We start from the raw sequence: 18,272 nt of genomic DNA on the forward strand, positions 1-18,272 counted from the left end.
GTTAACTTGCTGACGATAATGGAATTTTTGTCAAATACAAGCTATTTTCACGGTGTAAAAATGTACAACATGCATTAAATGGTTGCTGCTGATATACTTAAATGAAAATAACCTAAATGGGAAGCGCTAACAATTAGTTTTATTTAGAAAAATGAAAAAAAAAAAAACCTGTCATTCACTACAGAAACCGTCCCCCACAAGACATTAAGCTGTCCACAACACCAGACTGCTTTTAGAGCATGTGCAGAAACTGGGTCTCACTGTAAATGAGACAAAGTGTAGCCTGATTCCGGTGCAATCGGTTACTTTCATTGGGATGACTCTGGACTCTTATGCAATGTCTGCTACTCTGTCACATGCTCGGGCAGACAATATTCTGCAGCTCCTTGCTCTTTTCTGGCTGGGAATGATGTTGCCATACAGAGTGTTACTTCAGCTTATGGAGATGCTGACTGCCGCCACTTCTGTGATTCCACTGGGCTTGCTCCACCTCAGGCCTCTCCAGACATGGAACAACAGTTTGCAGTTGAACCCCACCAGACATCGTCATCAGTTGATTGTTGTTTCCCACTGTTGTGTTCATGCATTGACACAATGGAATCACTGGGAGTTTTTAATGACAGGTGTACCCCTAGGGGCCATTCCTTCTCGTCGGGAGGTGGTCACGACCGATGCTTCCCTAAAGGGGTGGGGTACAACATGGAATCACAGGGGAATTTGTGGCCGTTGGTCTCAAGATCAGTCCACGGACCACATCAATCTCCTGGAATTATGTGCGGTTTTCCTAGCCCTGCAATATATATTGCCGGTTCTGGCAGACCGTCATGTGCTCATTCGGTCTGACAACACCTCGACAGTGTTCCACCTGAACCATCAGGGTGGCATGAAGTCGCTCAAGTCATTGCATCTCACTCGCAAGATTCTCACCTGGTCTCTTCCCTGACTAGCATCACTGAGGGCAGTTTACCTCCTGGGTTCGAGCAATCAGGTAGCAGATGCTCTATCAAGGGATCTTCTGCATCCGGGAGAATGGAGGCTTCATGCGGATGTGGTGCAGAGCATATGACATCAGTTCAGCAAAGCAGAAATGGATTTTTTCGCGTCAAAGGCGACCACCCATTGGATCTGCTATCGCAGATGGACGGCAGTGTTTGGCACCCGGAACCAGCCCGTCTGCAGCTTTGGGTTTGGTCTCTGGGTCCAATCCTCTTCTAACTGATTGTGAATCTGCTGTTGTTCATACTATTGCTAGTGCTAGGGCTGCATCCACACATCAGCTCTATGCTGCACGTTGGAATGTTTCTCTTCATGGTGCAGGGATCATGAGTTGGATTCAAGAGTTTTGAGTTTTTTGCAACATCTTTTGGATGCAGGCAAGGCAGCTTACACATTTAAGGTATACGTTTAGCCATTTCTGCGTATCATGTACAGTTAAAGGTTTTCTTGGTTCCCATAATCTTGTTTGTAGGTTTTTTTTTTTTCACCCAATTTGGAATGCCCAATTCCCAGTGCGCTTTTTTTTTAAAGTCCTCATGGTGGTGTAGTGATTCGCCTCAATCCGGATGGTGGAGGATGAATCCCAGTTGCCTCCACATCTGAGACCATCAACCCGCGCATCTTATCACGTGGCTTTTTTGCCACGGAGACATAGCGCGTGTGGAGGTTTCACGCAGCATCCACGCTCAACTCACCATGTGCCCCACCGAGAATGAACCACATTATAGTGACCACGAGGAGGTTACCCCATGTGACTCTACCCACCCTAGCAACCGGGCCAATTTGGTTGCTTAGGAGACCTGGCTGGAGTCACTCAGCACACCCTGGGATTCGAACTAGCAAATTCCAGGGGTGGTAGCCAGCGTATTTTACCACTGAGCTACCCAGGCCCCCCCACTGTTTTAAGTTTTTTAAAGGGTGTGAGACGATTAAGACCAGTCCTCAACCCCCATTTTCCTGTGTGGGATTTACCACTTGTGCTTGACTTTCTCTGTTTACTGCCATACGAACCTTTGCAGATGGCTGACCTTAAGTGGATATCTTTTAAAACTACCTTTCTGTTGGCCAACGCTTCCACTAAGCAAGTCAGTGAGTTACATGCATTGTCTGTTAGAGAGTTATGCATGCATTGGTTGCCGGATGATTCTGGCATTGTGCTTTGGCCAAATCGATCTTTTCTTCCTAAAGTTCTGTTTCCTCGGTTCGTGAATCAGTCCATTAATCTGGCTGCATTTCAGTGTTTGTCCCAAGCAGATGAGTCAAGGGATCACCTCTTGTGTCCTGTACGAGCCTTGAGGTGCTACGTGGATGCTACCGTTTCTCTTAGACAAACAGATCAGCAATTTGTTTGCTATGGTGGTGTCCGGAAGGGTGCCACTGTATCTAAGCAAAGATTTTCACACTGGAATGTGGAGGTGATCACTCTGACATACAAGAAAGCCCAAAATCCCCTGCCAGGAAGTATTTCTTGTCATTCTACTAGGGCTATGTCTACATCTGAGGCTGCTTTTAGAGGAGTCTCCATGGCAGATATCTGTGCAGCTGCTACCTGTGCTTCTCCATGTACCTGTGCTCGCTTCTACAAGGTCAATGTTGCTACCCCTCATGCTGTGAGTTCAGCAGTTCTTCAGGGACAGCCTTGACTGTTTTTCAGGTGGGTGGCATTCCTCATGACTATATTGGTAGTAGTCATCCACTAGTGCTTAAGCACCACCTCTGTCAGTTAGGAGGAATGAAACAGAATGCTAGTTACGTAGGTAACTGTAGTTCTGTGAATTCCGGATGACCACCAGAGTTATTTGTCACTTAGAATGTGCAAGAAAGACATACCGAAGCTGAATGCTGAGCTAATGTGGCTATAATCCTCGAGGTTTCTTTGTTGGTATATTCTGACGACCTATCAAACTGGCACTGCGATAATCCACTAGTGCTTAAGCACCGCCTCTGGCGGTCATCTGGAATTCACAGAACCAAAGTTACCTACGTAACTAGCGTTTTCACCCGGTCTTGCCAATCGGGTGTACATTATGGAGACGTTCCTGTGGTTGAGACTATTAAAGTAATTTCTCACACAGAGCCTGTTAACAGACTGAAATTAATATTTTAACAGTTAATTGTAGACTCTAGTCTAGAGTGTAAGTCCTGACCTAAAATGCCTTTTATTCCAAGGCTGAGGATTGTCCAGTAGAACACTGTTTTCTTAGCATTATCATTAATATAATAATACATTAAAATAACTAAACAATTGATACTGTAAGTGAAACAAACTCATCCACACAATGTCACCATGCAAATTTATAAAACTAACACGCATTACACATATTATTTTGTTTCCTTTCTTAAAAGAAAGAAGAAAAAACACGAAATTAATAATAATTAGTTATTTAAAACTTTTTCTGTTTTTAAATGTAACAAAGCAAAATATAAATCTTTCCAAGTATTCCTTGGAACATCCTTAAGTATCCTTGGTTGTTAACAGAGACTAGCATGAGACGGAGCTCTAGTATGAAAATGAATGGGAGAAATTGGAATGACCAATATGGCAGATGTAGAAAAGGAAGTCCCGCCTTACTGGTAAAAGAGCCAATCACTTTTTAGATACAAAGATCGCCTGTTAGTCAACTCGAGAACGTGCATGCGTATTAGCTGAACCAGCCTAACAAATAGCGTTTTGAACATGATCTGTGCTACAGAAGCACAATTTATGATACAGTACCACTGTCTTCTTTGATCGTAATTTTGACCAACCATTTTGGAGATTCCTGTCTTTTCCCATTCAAGTAGATAGGAGCTGTACTTTTATGCCACTTGTATCAATAGAAAATAACTGCCAGGGAGCATTCCAAAGATGGCCGCCGATTGGACTGACTTGCCTTAACAGAGACTTTGTTTTAAATCACTGTAGTAGTGAAGCATCACAGCACAATATAGGCTGGTTAATTGTTTCTTTAAACAGCACCACAAGCTCTAGGAAATGGTTTACTGCACACAGACACTCATCTAAGAACAAAGAAAGGAATATTTACTCTTGGTTACCCCTCTGAGAGCACAAGCTCAGCCAGATGCAGCAGGCAAAATTAAAATATTTCACCTCCTGTTATTCTCCTCTGACACAATCCATCACAGAACAATAACACAAATGGTTTAACAGAGTTAAGATCAAAGTGATGAGTGCTAAACATGAAGTTAAACATAACTGAAGAATAAAGAAAATTAGTCTTGAATTGTAAATTAGTTTCAAATGTTACACCACAATAAAAGTCTGTCCACACTGAACACATTAATGCAGTTAATGAACATATTTGATGTTTAACGTACTGTTAAGAGGAGGGGGGTTTTGGACAAATGAGGGTTCACAGTGGGCGGGCTACCTGGCACAATGCAGCTGAACTTGAAACCAAGCAATCGACAGAATGTCCTGACATGCGTCAGTTGTTGTGGGCACGGCAGCATGGTTAGTACAAAGTGAGTGCGTTTACATGCAAAATTTGACACCAATTATGTTTGTAAGCTGACACGTCTGTGGTCATGTAAACACCTTAACAGTTTTCCTTTATCAGGGTAAGGTCATTTACGGTTTAAGCATAAACCAATCGACACAGGTAGATTTTTGCCGATTACCATGATTTTGCGTTGCATGTACAGTACACACCTTTACCGGAGTTCTTACCGACTTATCCAATGTGCGCACGTGTTAGGAGTATGACTTTACGTTTTGACCAGGGGTGTCACCAGACCCCTATTCTACTGTGCCCCAGTAAAAGTTTCCCTTTAAGTGACTGTATACCGATTTGGGAAATATGGTTCCCTTTTCAAAACAAGAGACTATTTGTGTTTAATTGCCTGTTGAATTGAATGTTTTTCCTCATCTGCGATCTATCCAATTAAATATACCTTTGCTCCCCTTTGCCCCTGCTCTCTCCTCTAAAGGGGACACTTTATTAATTCTTGGGTGGCCTATTCCCCAGTGGTGATAAACGTCTACAGATGCCTCTGGTTTTGACGTCAAAAGCAGAGTATTTTAACATTTATGGATTGGCCCCATTCACTTCCGTTGTAAGAGCCTCAATGTAATCCATATTTTTGCTTTTTTTAAAGAAAAAGAGGGACAAGTAGAAAATAATTTTTGTGGTAATCAACATAATGCCACAAATGCTGTCAATTGAGCTCAATTTGTATTTGTAACGTGTTCAATGGAATGAGGAAGCGGGAGATGGCGTTTCCAACTCAGGAATGTCACTTTTTATTGATGCACCCAAAATAAAACACGTTCGCCTAAAGCGTAACGGTGAAGCTTCAATCTCTTAAATAATAGATGGCAGCGGCCAACACACAAACAGCTTCGGGTGTCTGTCTCACTCTCGCTCCACACTCTGAGGTATGGCCCCTTTAATTTCCCCCGTCTCTCACTGCGAACACAGAAAAAAGCAATTACCAGCAATTCATCTCAATTCACTTACTCTCTTTCCAGACGAACGCTCGACCATGCCCTCGCCTCCACAGTATTGAACCCGGAATATTCCTTTATGATATAGCAGGGAATGAAGGCCAGTATAAGTTGCCTTTTGTGTACTTTTGGGTGCAGTTTATGGCCTGTGTATTTTTACTGTTCCAGGAGCGGTCCAGTAACATGTAAACATGTAAATTTGTCCTACTCAATCCTTAAAACAACCTGTTTGTCAGTCCAAATCTAACTTGTTCTATAACTGAATGCAGTAATAGAACTAGTGCTACTGAATTAGAGCCACATAATATAGTTTTATTCAGTTCAGTTTAAAGGTCTTGCTGTGTTGTTTCAGTACTTGTGTGAATGTAAGCATTCCTTTTCAACACAGTCAGACATGCCTGTGAGGGTCAACTGCCCCATCCACCTCACTACAGCCTGTATCCTCAGCTTTCATTGGTTGCTCAGGTCAGGTGACTCTACTCTGACCATTCTATTCTGAGCCTATCAGTGCACTGTATGTGTGGCTTTTGTGAGGAACATGGGTTTGTTGAGTGCTAGATACTCTGCAGAGTGAATGGCTGAATGATATACTCTGCTTGTAGTATAAATGGTGACTCTTATTAATGTTTGAACGTTTGTGTGTGTGTGTTTTGGAAAATATTGTACTGTATAGATGACAGTTTATCAAAGAGTCTTGATAAATATTAAGAACCATGCACTGTTTTACACAGTCTACATATAGAACACACAGACATTACTAAAAATGCCTTTTGCAACTCATGTTTGATTCATCGCAGTTATTGGACAAGTTTGGGATGTCTGATAACAGCAGAATTAGTGACCACAGAGACATGATACCAAATAAATTATTCATTCAACAAGGTCAAATGCACTGGCCATCATGAATTGAATAGTATTGTAAATTGGGCACTTCACAAAAAATATATAGGCCTACCTTATTGGAATGGTTAATGCTTATTTCTGTTTATTTTTCAGCTTATTTCCTTTTGGTGTGACTTCTATTAGTGAAATTGATTTAGTGTTTCATTTAAAGGAATGTTTCAGGTTCAGTACAGGCTAAGCTCTATGGACAGCATATGTGAACCCTTACAAAAATCGAGAGTTCATGGCAAATTTGCCGCAAATTCGCCACTTATTATTTTCACATGAAAATTAGCAAATTGTCCATTGTTGCCAAAGGTTTGCCGGAGGTTCACCACTACCAATGAAGAGCTGCAAACTTCTGGCCAACATCTGTGGCGAAGCTCATTTGCATGTGAAAACAATGACGGGCAAATGTGTGGCAAGTTTGTCAGAATGCAGAAAATCCTTTCAACTCGTCTTCCAGTTTGTAAAAACAAGCAAAAATGTTTTTTTACTGCTTTGCACTTACAATGGAAATCTATGCAGCAAGACATAGACAATTTCCCCATTAAGGATAAGGATTAATGTTAAAATACACAATGTTTCAAAAGTATGGCTACATTTAAGCATTATATGTGTTAATAGGAGACTAGTGAGACTAGTAAACCTTGTAACTTTCCAGACTGATCTCACAGTGAATTCGTAAACAGTAGGTTGAATTTTCTTCAGCTAAACTCGGTCTGTGCTTACCGAAATTCAAAACACTGCCCCCAGTGGCCAAAGCAGGAAGTGTTGTTGAATGTAACCACTACACACAGCTGTTAATGTAGTAATCATAAATCCTGTTGAATCACAGCTGGTTTAACAACTCAAGTGATGGATGACTCCAGGTGCATTAACACATGAGTTGTGCTTAGTAATGGTGAGGCAACACTTTCATGTCTTTAATGATGGCCAGTGACTGGCCAAAGAACTGAAAATGAGTCAAATTAAACAAACATCCATCCTGGTCAATGTTTGCAAAGAGAAGTGATATAGGGACAAATATTTGTGAGTCAAATGTATATCATCAGCCCTATGTATACTTGTTTGCAGTATGTAGTAATTACATTGAGGTGAGGGGGTATTAAAGGTTGATTTGCAGAAGATGTAATTGTTTAGGCAGCTGAACCAACACTGATGTGTCTCTATTATAGTTTGGCAACTGGATAGCTTATTTGCATACTGAGTCAATGAACTAAATCTGTGGTTTATAATTCTAGTCCCCCATCAGATTGTTTTTTTTGTTGTTTTTTTTCAGTCCTGAAGTTTTTTTTACCACTACACAAATACATTGGAGCCAAGTTAAAGGAATATTCTAGGTACTAGTTTTGCTCTGTTAACAGCATCTGTGACATTAGCATATACAGTAGACAACCATTTTGACGTTTACAGTATTGCACTAACAATGGAAGTCTATGGGACAAGACATTCCTAAAAATAAGAAGAAATATGCAGCTCTTGTTTTTGCTAAAAATGCATTGAATATTAAAGGAATATACTGGGTTTAATACAAGTTAAGCTCAATCCACAGCATTTGTGGCATACTGTTGATTACCATTGAGGTACCATTGAGGCACTCACAATGGAAGTGAATGAGGCCAATATTTGGAGGGTTTAAAGGCAGAAATGTGAAGCTTATAATTTAATATAAGCAATTACATTAATTCTTCTGTTAAAATGTGTGTATTATTTGAGCTGTAAAGTCGTTTAAATCATCATTTTTACGGTTGTTTTAAAGGTTGTTTTACGTCGTTGTGGCAACAAAGTTGTAAAACTGGATATAAATTTACACAGAAAAGGTTAATAATGATTTTATCACACTAAAATCATATTAACACACATATTGTTTAACCCTTAAATGCATACCTCGAGTCTTTAGAGACCCGGGACCTCATTCCACCCCTTGTGCCTTATCCATTTTTTGGAGTTGTGCCCAAACCTCTTTAGTATTCCTCAATCTAAACAGTGTAACACACACCAAAATAAATAATAATAATAATAATAATAAAATAAAAATGTCAAAATCCCAACAAAATTTTGTTTTTATAATGGTCCAAAAGAGTATAGGGTCTTTAGAGACCCGAGGTATGTAAGAGTGTCTGGGTTTTTTTTAATTTTTTTTATGCACTTCCATAAATGATATTTTTATGTTTATTTCATATCTGTTTAAGTTTATTATCACAGGAGATCTATTTCTTTATGTATTAGAAGAGAAATGAGTACTATATTCATACAAATAAACACTATATCTCATTGATTTTCTGTGCAACAATAAACTATCAACAATGGTGAATTATCAGTATTCCATATGCGTACACATACAAAATATACATGTTATTTCTTACTCAAGGTGGCACTGATGTTTCAGTGATTGATTTGATTTACATTTGACAATGCTAGCTGATGTAGAAACAACACTGAAGTAAACTATAGCAAGTTTAACACATGAACATTATGATATGACTTTTGTCATCTGGGTGTACTACTGATATTATGTAAGTTGTGTGTCTATATAGTCTCAATAAGTACCTGAGAAAATACTTCTGTGTAGCTTGTGTAGCTTTTGTGTATCTTATGTGTAGATTATGTGTTATGTGTAGCTCAATATGTGTTTGACAGCCAGTTGCGTCTCATGAAATTTCAGTGTGAAAGTAATGAATCCTGTTCTAGATTTGTCCTGATTTGTTGCATTATCTCTTTAATTTATGAAAAATAAAACATCAAAATATATCCAAATATATTTTATTATTTTCTAATTCTCTTGAAAATATTTTTAACATTTTACACTATCCGGGCATTTTGTACATCCATTTTTGATAGATATAAGTGCCGAGTGTTTGGGGAAATTACCATGCATTAAAGGGTTAATACTTTTAAAACAGTGAGTATTTTAACGTTTATAGATTGGCCCCATTCACTTCCATTCTAAGTGCCTCGCTGTTTTTGCTTTTTTTAAAGGAGGGACGAGTTTAAATACATTTTTGTGGTAATCAACATTATGCCAGAAAATGCTGTCGATTGAGTTTAACTTGTATTGAACCCAGAATACTATAATTTTACTGTACAAAAATGTCACATAGAATTATTTTGTAACACATACTGTGTGAAAGCCACAAGGTTTACTGGATTTACATGGTCTATCACACTTGTATTGTGCTAACATGTGTAATATTTAAGTCTTTTGGCTATTCTTGAACAGATTGAACAGACCTGCGAAAAAATTATAATTCTGATAACACAAAAGTGATGTCCAGACAACAAATCAATTACATCAAACAACTCCCCAACAGTCCCAATGCATTTAATATGAAACCAGAAGAGATCCATGCAAAGTTGTGTTAACTCCCAGAGAAAATAATGGAAGAGATGCTTGACAGATTTCTGGATGTGGGCAAATCTGTGGTAAACACATTTCAAAAAGGTGCATACACCCATCATGAAGATGGAACATTAAGAGGAGTGATTTTGCATTGCTGTCTGGTTCATTTGGGTATTAAAATCAGACTCCTGCAGTAAGACTCTGAATTCTTATTAGTGCTTCACTAATGTTTCAGAGAACAAATGGAAAACATTCAGGCCAGATGGCAGGCGTTTAGTGCAGAGTTAAAGTTTTACAGCTCTAACACTTACGTTCCCACTGCGTCTTTATGCTGATGAGTTATTTATTATCTTAGACACAAGAAGTGGACAGTGAGTGTTTATCAATTTAAGAGCTCAGGATAATGAATACATAAGGGAGACAGGGGCTAGTTGTCACAGGGGCTATATTTAGTAACTATAAGGTTTTGAGTGAAAAGTCCAATTTCACAAATGTGTGCTTTTTGTAGCAGTGGTTTTGTATGCTGGTTTCAAACACTAAGTTCAAACCCCTCTAATTCTGTGAATGATGTCCTCCAAATTAACATTTGTATTTTTAATTATGTTTTAAATTGTTTATTATTTAATTATTTAATTTTACATTTATTTTTATGTTATATTATTATTCTTTTTTTAAATGTAATAAAAGTGTTTTCAGCACAAAGGATATTTCTCATAAATGTCAGGATGGAGACAATTTGTCACATGTTTTAAACAATGTATTAATAAAAAATTTTGTTGGCCAAAACAATGGCTTGACATTTTGTAAGTTACATTTGACATTTTTGCTGTTTCGTGAATTCGTTTGTGTTTCATAATTGTTTGAAATTTAAACTTAAATGTAAAACTGTTTAAATGTAGCTGAAAAGCCTATAATAGGCTGCTTAAAGGCAGGTTCCATTGTGACAACTTACCCAAATGATTGTGACAACATGCCCCGCTATTGGGGCAATGGGTGTTGAATGAACTGTATCTTTTTTCTTAAGCAAAAAAGGTGGAAATATCAATAGCTTTCTGTAGTCAAGACTTTAACGTGTCTTTACCGAAAGTGACTATCAAAAATCTAAACCTACTCGGAGAAATAATGAGCAAAAAAGTGTGACAACTAGCCCTAATATCTCCAATTTATTTCTCACTTTTGGAGCCTGACTGATTCTATTTTAGGTCAAAAGTTCTGTTTCAAGGGTGCCAAAGTGTAGATACGTCATGCTGGTTCTTAGTAATCTTCTCCATGCTGATGCTTTATTAGTCATATCTAACACACGTCTCAAGTGTGCACAGTCTCACAAGTACTGCCATCTGATATAATCAAATAAGTCAAGTCTACTTCTGTTGGGAATGTTTTAATTAACTTTCAATTCAAGATGAATCCTCAGAACACTTGTGTTTGCCTGATAAAGTGAAAGGTGCATCATGTCATTAGATGACCTGTGATCTTGGGTAAATGTCTCATGGCAGATGGACAAAAAGTGTTGATGAAAGGACATCGCATGGACTCTTGAACTGTGGTCCATCATATGATCCCAGTCAATGGACTTTGTCCACGAACACACACACACACATGCACGTGTTTACCTGGTCATCTCTGTATGGGGAATCCCATTGACTTCTATTGTTCTTAAATCAAACTCATTACTTTAAACTAACTCTAGCAATTTAAATAAACAATTTCTGTTCAATTACTTTGCAAAAAGTTTTTTTTCTTTTTTTTTTTTTTTTTAAACGTAGCTAACTTCCAGAGAGTTGTTGATGTTTACCCGGCACATGTTTACCTTTACAGGTAGGCCTAAATAGGAACTTTCCATTGATTTCTATTGTTCTTAAATTAATCATTATAATTATTTCCTAATTTGTGCTTGTGTAGAATCAAAACTAAATAATAAAAACATTTATGAACAACTTTTCCCATTGATCACGTCCCAAAACATGTTATCCCCCAGACATGCTGTATTAATCATGGTTAACGGTACTCACTTCAGTCACGGGTCTGTGCTGACGCGCAACAGAAACACCGGAGCGTGATGATGGATGTTAGCCGCGTGTGTGAACACTTCTCCGGTACGTCCGCTGACTTTAAAGTGCTCCGTTAGTGGATTTACGGTCCGGCCAGACTGTTTACCACCCGCATCTCTCCTCCAGGACCTCAAAAACTTTTCTGGTCGGTAAAAACAGTTGAACGGAAAGAGTATCCGCACCAAGCAACAGCTGTGAGTTATATGTCGATCTTCTCTCAGTTTTATGGTATTTCCTGCCGTGTTTTACAAAGTGTTTCCACCTCCCTGTAATTGGTCTCTTCCGCTTTTTCGGTGATGATGAGTGTACTATAGTGGACAGAGAAAGAGGGGGGGGGGGGGGATGTATAACGGAACGGGAGGGACTTAAACATCATGACGCTCAAGCACATGAGAGAGAAAGAGAGATCAAATTATTCCGGACTGCAGTTGTCTGAACCGAGCATATCCGGGCATGTTGTCACACTGTGAAAGGGAACCTGACGTTGATTGACTGATTTGAGAGGATTAAATGTTTTTATACAACTTCTAAAGTTAGTATAAAACAACTATGAAACACAAACCATCTCATGAAACGGTAATAGCCTTTATAAAAACATTGGTAACACTTTATATTCTTGTTCCCTTTATTAAGGGTTTACTAATGACTAATAATTAATTTACAGTTGCATTATAAATCATTTATATGCGTTTATAATAACATGAATAAAAAGGGTGACTTTCATGCAGTACCTGCCATAGAGAGCATTTTAACCTCACATGTTATAAATACTTTATAACACTTTTCAACATTAGTAACCTATGACTTCAATGTAAAGTGGACACATATATAGCATTTATTAAGGAGTTGCCATAGAGAGCATTTGAACCTCACATGTTATAAATACTTAATAACACGTTTTCTTTTTTTTTTTTAACCCCTTTTCTCCCCAATTTGGAATGCCCAATTCCACTACTTAGTAGGTCCTCGTGGTGGCATGGTTACTCACCTCAATCCGGGTGGCGGAGGACAATCTCAGTTGCTTCCGCTTCTGAGACCGTCAATCCGCACAGCTTATCACATGACTCGTTGTGTATGACACCGTGGAGACTCCCAGCATGCGGAGGATCATGCTACTCTCCGCGATCCACGCACAACTTACCACACGCCCCATTGAGAGTGAGAACCACTAATCATGACCACGAGGAGGTTACCCCATGTGACGCTACCCTCCCTGTTATAAATACTTAATAATACTTTTTCAACATTAGTAACCTATGTCTTCAATGTAAAGTGGACACATACATAGCATTTATTAAGGAGTTGCTAAATTATATTAAGTTCCCAGCGCTGCTTATGCGGTGAGCTGGCAGGGTTTCGCGTCCTTTGTTTTCCATGTTTTCCATGTTCCCTTGTCCAGAGTCCCTTAAACGTTTTAACGTCTTGTTTTTCTTAAAAGAAAATTGTTGTTGAGTGTCTTACGTTTTTGTTTTAAGTCATTACCGGAGGATTGTTTTAATCATGATGAGCCCACAAACTCGTAGTATTGTTGCTAAAGCGAGAGGAGAGGGAGGTAATAACTGTTAAAAACTGGACCTCCTCTAATATTGTAGCCTTACAGGGGTGTTTTGAGTGTACAGATTGGAATCTGTTTTTAAGCACATGTACAGACTTAAATGAACAAGTGTCTACCATATCTGCATACATTACTTTCTGTGTTGATTCTGTTATACCCACCAAAATGATAATTGTGTTCCCTAATGATAAACCCTGGGTGACAAAGGAATTAAAGGGTATCCTGAACATGAAAAAAGGGTATTCCTTTCAGGGACTAGAGAAGAGAAAAAGCAGATAAATAGGGAAGACAAAAAAAGCCATCAAAGATGCTAAATTGAATAATAAGAATAAGATTGAGGGAACGTTTGCCCAGGGTAATCTCAGGAACGCATGGCAAGGCATTAAGAGCATGGCAGCTGTGAATATGCAGTCGAAAAGCACCATGTGATCTTGAAAAATTACAATAACAGCATGTCCTTACCAAATGAGCTAAATTCATATTTTTGCTCATTTTGAGACACTTGACCTTGTATCAGACATGGAAGATTTTAGACATTCTCTCAATTTTGACACTGATTTGAAATTGCATCTGGCGAATGTATTAAATCAGTTGAAGGCCACACCGCTTAATAAAGCCCCTGGTCCAGATGGTATATGTGGTAGAACCTTGAAGCACTGTGCAGAACAGCTCAGGGTGTTTTTCCACTCACTTTTCCAATTTTCACTGGACCAAAGCTTAGTTCCACAGCTGTGGAAAAGTTCTACAATCATTCCTATTCCTAAGACAGATAAGCCTGGCTCTTTTAATGACTACTGACCAATTGCTCTAACCTCATTGGTTATGAAAGCATTAGAGAGGTCATTAACTAGTGCTGCTCTGGATCCGTTGCAGTTTGCGTATCGTGCTAGATGATGCAAAACTGTTTTTGTTAAATACTCTTCACCAACATTTGGATAAGGGTGGGGTCTTTGCTAGACTTCTTTTTGTAGATTTTTCATCAGCATTTAATACAATGCAACCTGTTATTTTAGAGAAAAACTCATTAGTGAGTTTAATCTTAATCAAGGACTTGTTGGTCAGGGCAAATGGAGTTTTATCAGATACACTATACACTCCACTATACAGGTTCACCCTAAGGATGTGTACTCTCATCAATTCTGTTTATTCTGTACACAAATGACTGCCAAAGTCGCCATGCAAACCGTTATCTAATCAAATATGCAGATGATACAGTTCTTCTTTCCCTGCTTTCAAGTTCAGACACAGAGCAGGAACATGGTCCTACTCTGCAGGAGTTAATTACATGGTGTGACCATATGAAATTGGAATTGAATGTCTCAAAGACAAATGAGTTGGTGGTCGATTTTAGAAAAAAAGCTATACTGTGCCAGAACCGGTTCACATCAATGGGGTAGGGGTTAACACAGTGGATGAATACAAGTACATAGGGACAATACGTGATAAAACGTTAAAGTTTGAACGGAACACTGATGCCATTATTAAAAAGTCACAGCAAAGATTACATGTGCTGAGGAAATTGAACTCCTTCGTGTTCAAAGGTCTATTTTTATAACATTTTATTGTTCCTTTATTGAGAGTATTTTGTGTTTCTCTTTCATATGTTGGTTTTCCTCACTGTCAATCAAAAACAAAAACCACCTTCAAGCCATTGTTAAACTATGCTCAAATCTTATATCATCATGGGAGATGAAACACATCACTTGCACTCTCAGTTCGAGCTTTTGCCCCTTGGGAGGCGTCTACGTGGTGTAAGGTGCCTTACAAATCGATATAAATGTACCTTTGTGCCTGTGGCTATTCGACTATATAATGGGTGATATCAAAGTTTCTTATCATTATTCTCAATGTGTGATCTGGTATGCGGTATTCTTGTCTAATTATTGTGTTGTTGTGTGAAGCATTGCTGTAGCCCTATATTAATGATTAATAAAGTTCTAAACTAAAAAAACTAAAAATATTAGAAACCTACATACATAAAGTTCAGTATGGTTTAATGTCAGCGGGATTTATTATATGATTTATGCTGTGAATGGACATGAAGAGCTGAAAATTGTTTTTGCAGAGGACTTTAGGAAACTAGTACTAGATAAATTGGAACAGCACTCGAATTAGCACAATTCTTTACACATCAACGTTGCAAGGAAAGTCCAGACATTACAGTAATGAATATAAACACAAAGCTGTCCGTAAAATGACATAATCCCTCCTTTGAATCTCACTATATTTGTCTATTTTTGTTGCATTCTGACATAAATCATGAATTAGGGTATTTTATGTTTTTGATTAATATGAGTAAGTGTATTTATTAAGCATTTATAAAATACGTTAAACTGCTCAATATTTGTCAAGTATTGCACCAAAGTTGCAACGTTGTTATAACTACATATCAATGATTTATAATGTAAATGACTTAACCCCTTCATAAACCCTTAACAAAGGGAGCATTAATGTAAAGTGTCACCAAAATATCAATTGTTTTCCATAATACATTTTTGAAATTGTATAAACTGTAGGCTTATTAATGAATTGGATAAAATTACCACAAATAAAACATATGACCCGCCCCGACCTGATATAGATGAAAATACTCTTGTCCTGAGAACACAGGCCAACCTTGTGGTTTAATCTACATATATTAACATATATATCTACGTATATTACTTAGTTTACACTTGCCTGAATGTATGATAATGTGGTTTTATAATGTTCACTTGTTTACCCAAAAGTTATAAAATAATACTACAGTGGTGATCTAGTTTTAAGAGTTTAGCTGTCTTATGGTTTGTAGATAGAATCTGTCCCACAGCCAGCTGGTACGGAATCTTATGTGCTGCGGTACCGTCTGTCTGATGACAGCAGAGAGAGCAATCCATGGCTTGGGTGGCTGGAGTCTCTGATGGTCCTCCGAGATTTCCACACACACCTGGTGTAGATGTCCTGGAGGGAGGGAAGCTCATTTCCGATGACGTGTTGGGCAGTTCGCACCACCCTCTACAGAGATTTGCGGTTGAGGGCAGGGCTGTTACCGTACCAGGCGGTGATGCAGCCAGTCAGAATGCTCTCCACGGTACATGTGTAGAATGATCTGAGGATGTTGGTGCTCATACTGATCTTCCTCAGTCGCCTGAGGAAGAAGAGGCACTGGTGAGCCTTCTTCACCACTGCATCAGTGTGAATAGACCAGTTGAGGTCCTCCATGATATGAACAAAGAGGAACTTAAAGCTGTTGACCCGCTCCACTGGTGTCCCGTTGATGGTGATGGGGGTGTGCTCTCTGTCCTGTCTCCTGTAGTCCACCACCAGATACTTGGTCTTTTTGATGTTGAGAGAGAGGTGGTTCTCCTTGCACTAGTGTGTCAGGGTGCGCACCTCCTCTCTGTAGGCTGTTTTATTGTTGTCGGTGATCAAGCCTACCACTGTCATGTCATCTGCAAATTTCACAATGACGTTGGAACTGTGTGTGGCTATGCAGTCGTGTGTGTACAAGGAGTACAGGAGAGGGCTGAGAACACAGCCCTGTGGAGCACCAGTGTTGAGGGTCAGCGGTGAAGAGATGTTAATGCCCATTCTGACCACCTGGCATCTGCCTGACCAGAAGTCCAGGATCCAGTTGCACAGCAAGCTGTTCAGGCCCAGAGCCCGGAGTTTCATGTCAAGCTTGGAAGGCACAATGGTATTGAATGCTGAGCTGTAGTTCACAAACAGCATTCTCACATATGTGTTCCTTTTGTCCAGGTGGGAGAGAGCAGTGAGTATGGTTTATGCTATGGCATCATCAGTGGAGTGGTTGCTGCGGTAAACAAACTGCAGTGAGTCCAGTAAGGCAGGCAGCACAGAGCAGATGTAATCTCTGATCAGCCTCTCAAAGCATTTGCTGATGATAGGGGTCAAAGCAAGTGATTTTGGATTGCTTCAGTACAGGCACAATGGTGGACATTTTAGAGCATATGGGGACCACAGACAGGGAGAGGCTAGAAATATCCATAAAAACACCCGCTAGTAGGTTCGTGCACGCTCTGATGATGCGGCTTGGAATGCCGTCTGGACCTGCATCTTTGTGGATATTCACCCATCTGAAGGATCGGGTTACAGAGACAGAGACAGAGAGTGCGGTATTGAATATTAACACTATTGCGAGTGTGATATTGCTTTTATACAACAGCTCAACAAACAAGTAAATATACTGAATAACTTCTGTTTCAGCAATAAATTGGTCTGTGATTTCTTCTGCATATTCCACAAGTTGCTTGTCCACACTAAAACGTACGAAAACACTTAAATCCCCTTACTGTGCATGCGAAAAATCACCGTTCCATGTACAAGCTGAAATGCAGTTGTCCTTGTGTTTTGTTGCCAGACAGCAGTTCCAAGTAAACTTCCCATCGCCTTTGAAGGAATGCAATGTGAAGGTTATACAAAGTAACATTTATTTTTAACAACACTATCAAAGTGAATAGCAGGCACAATAAGACCGCTACAATGTGGGCTGCCATCTTGATTGTTTTAGGTTGAATAGATCACATCACTGCATCAGGATGGATGGAAGGCCAAAACATAGAGAAAAATATGTGTTTTCAAATGAAAATGTATTAGTGTGGATGTGGCCTCACTCAATTTTAAAAAAAGATTTGAAGAGAGACAAGCGGAGATATACAAATTGTGAATTGTCCCAGTGCTGTTATACTAAATATCAGCACTCTTAGAATGCCACTTGGCCAATCAAATTCAAGGACCATAAATAACTGTCATATAATGTAGAATAATAATTTTAATTATGTACTCCGTTAAAAGTTGCTTTAAGCCTAGTGTACACTACATGACTCAAGCTCAAGCTTTGATGTTTTGAGTCGGTGACTGGTCTGCTATGAGAAGTCTCAGGTCTTGTTGTGTGTGCACTCCTGTGACAGGCTGAGATGAGTCCCAGATGCTATGATAGTTTTCAAAACAGCTTGATATCTATACGTCTTGTCGTCAGGTGTGCGCACTGTCCCGATG

The 18,272-nt window shown here is 39.1% G+C and overlaps 1 protein-coding gene across 2 annotated transcripts in view; it reads right to left on the reverse strand.

Annotated features, from left to right (window-relative positions):
• The window catches only part of LOC127454406 (ceramide synthase 2-like), a 33,593-nt gene extending 21,561 nt beyond the window's left edge, over positions 1-12,032 (reverse strand). For both annotated transcript variants that reach the window (XM_051721593.1, XM_051721592.1), the window contains exon 1: positions 11,681-12,032. The gene's annotated coding sequence lies outside the window, so the exon portion shown is untranslated. The remainder of the gene's footprint in view (positions 1-11,680) is intronic.
• Between the last annotated feature and the right edge of the window lie 6,240 nt (positions 12,033-18,272).

Source organism: Myxocyprinus asiaticus, chromosome 16, assembly GCF_019703515.2.
Source record: "Myxocyprinus asiaticus isolate MX2 ecotype Aquarium Trade chromosome 16, UBuf_Myxa_2, whole genome shotgun sequence".
Taxonomy (NCBI): domain Eukaryota; kingdom Metazoa; phylum Chordata; class Actinopteri; order Cypriniformes; family Catostomidae; genus Myxocyprinus; species Myxocyprinus asiaticus.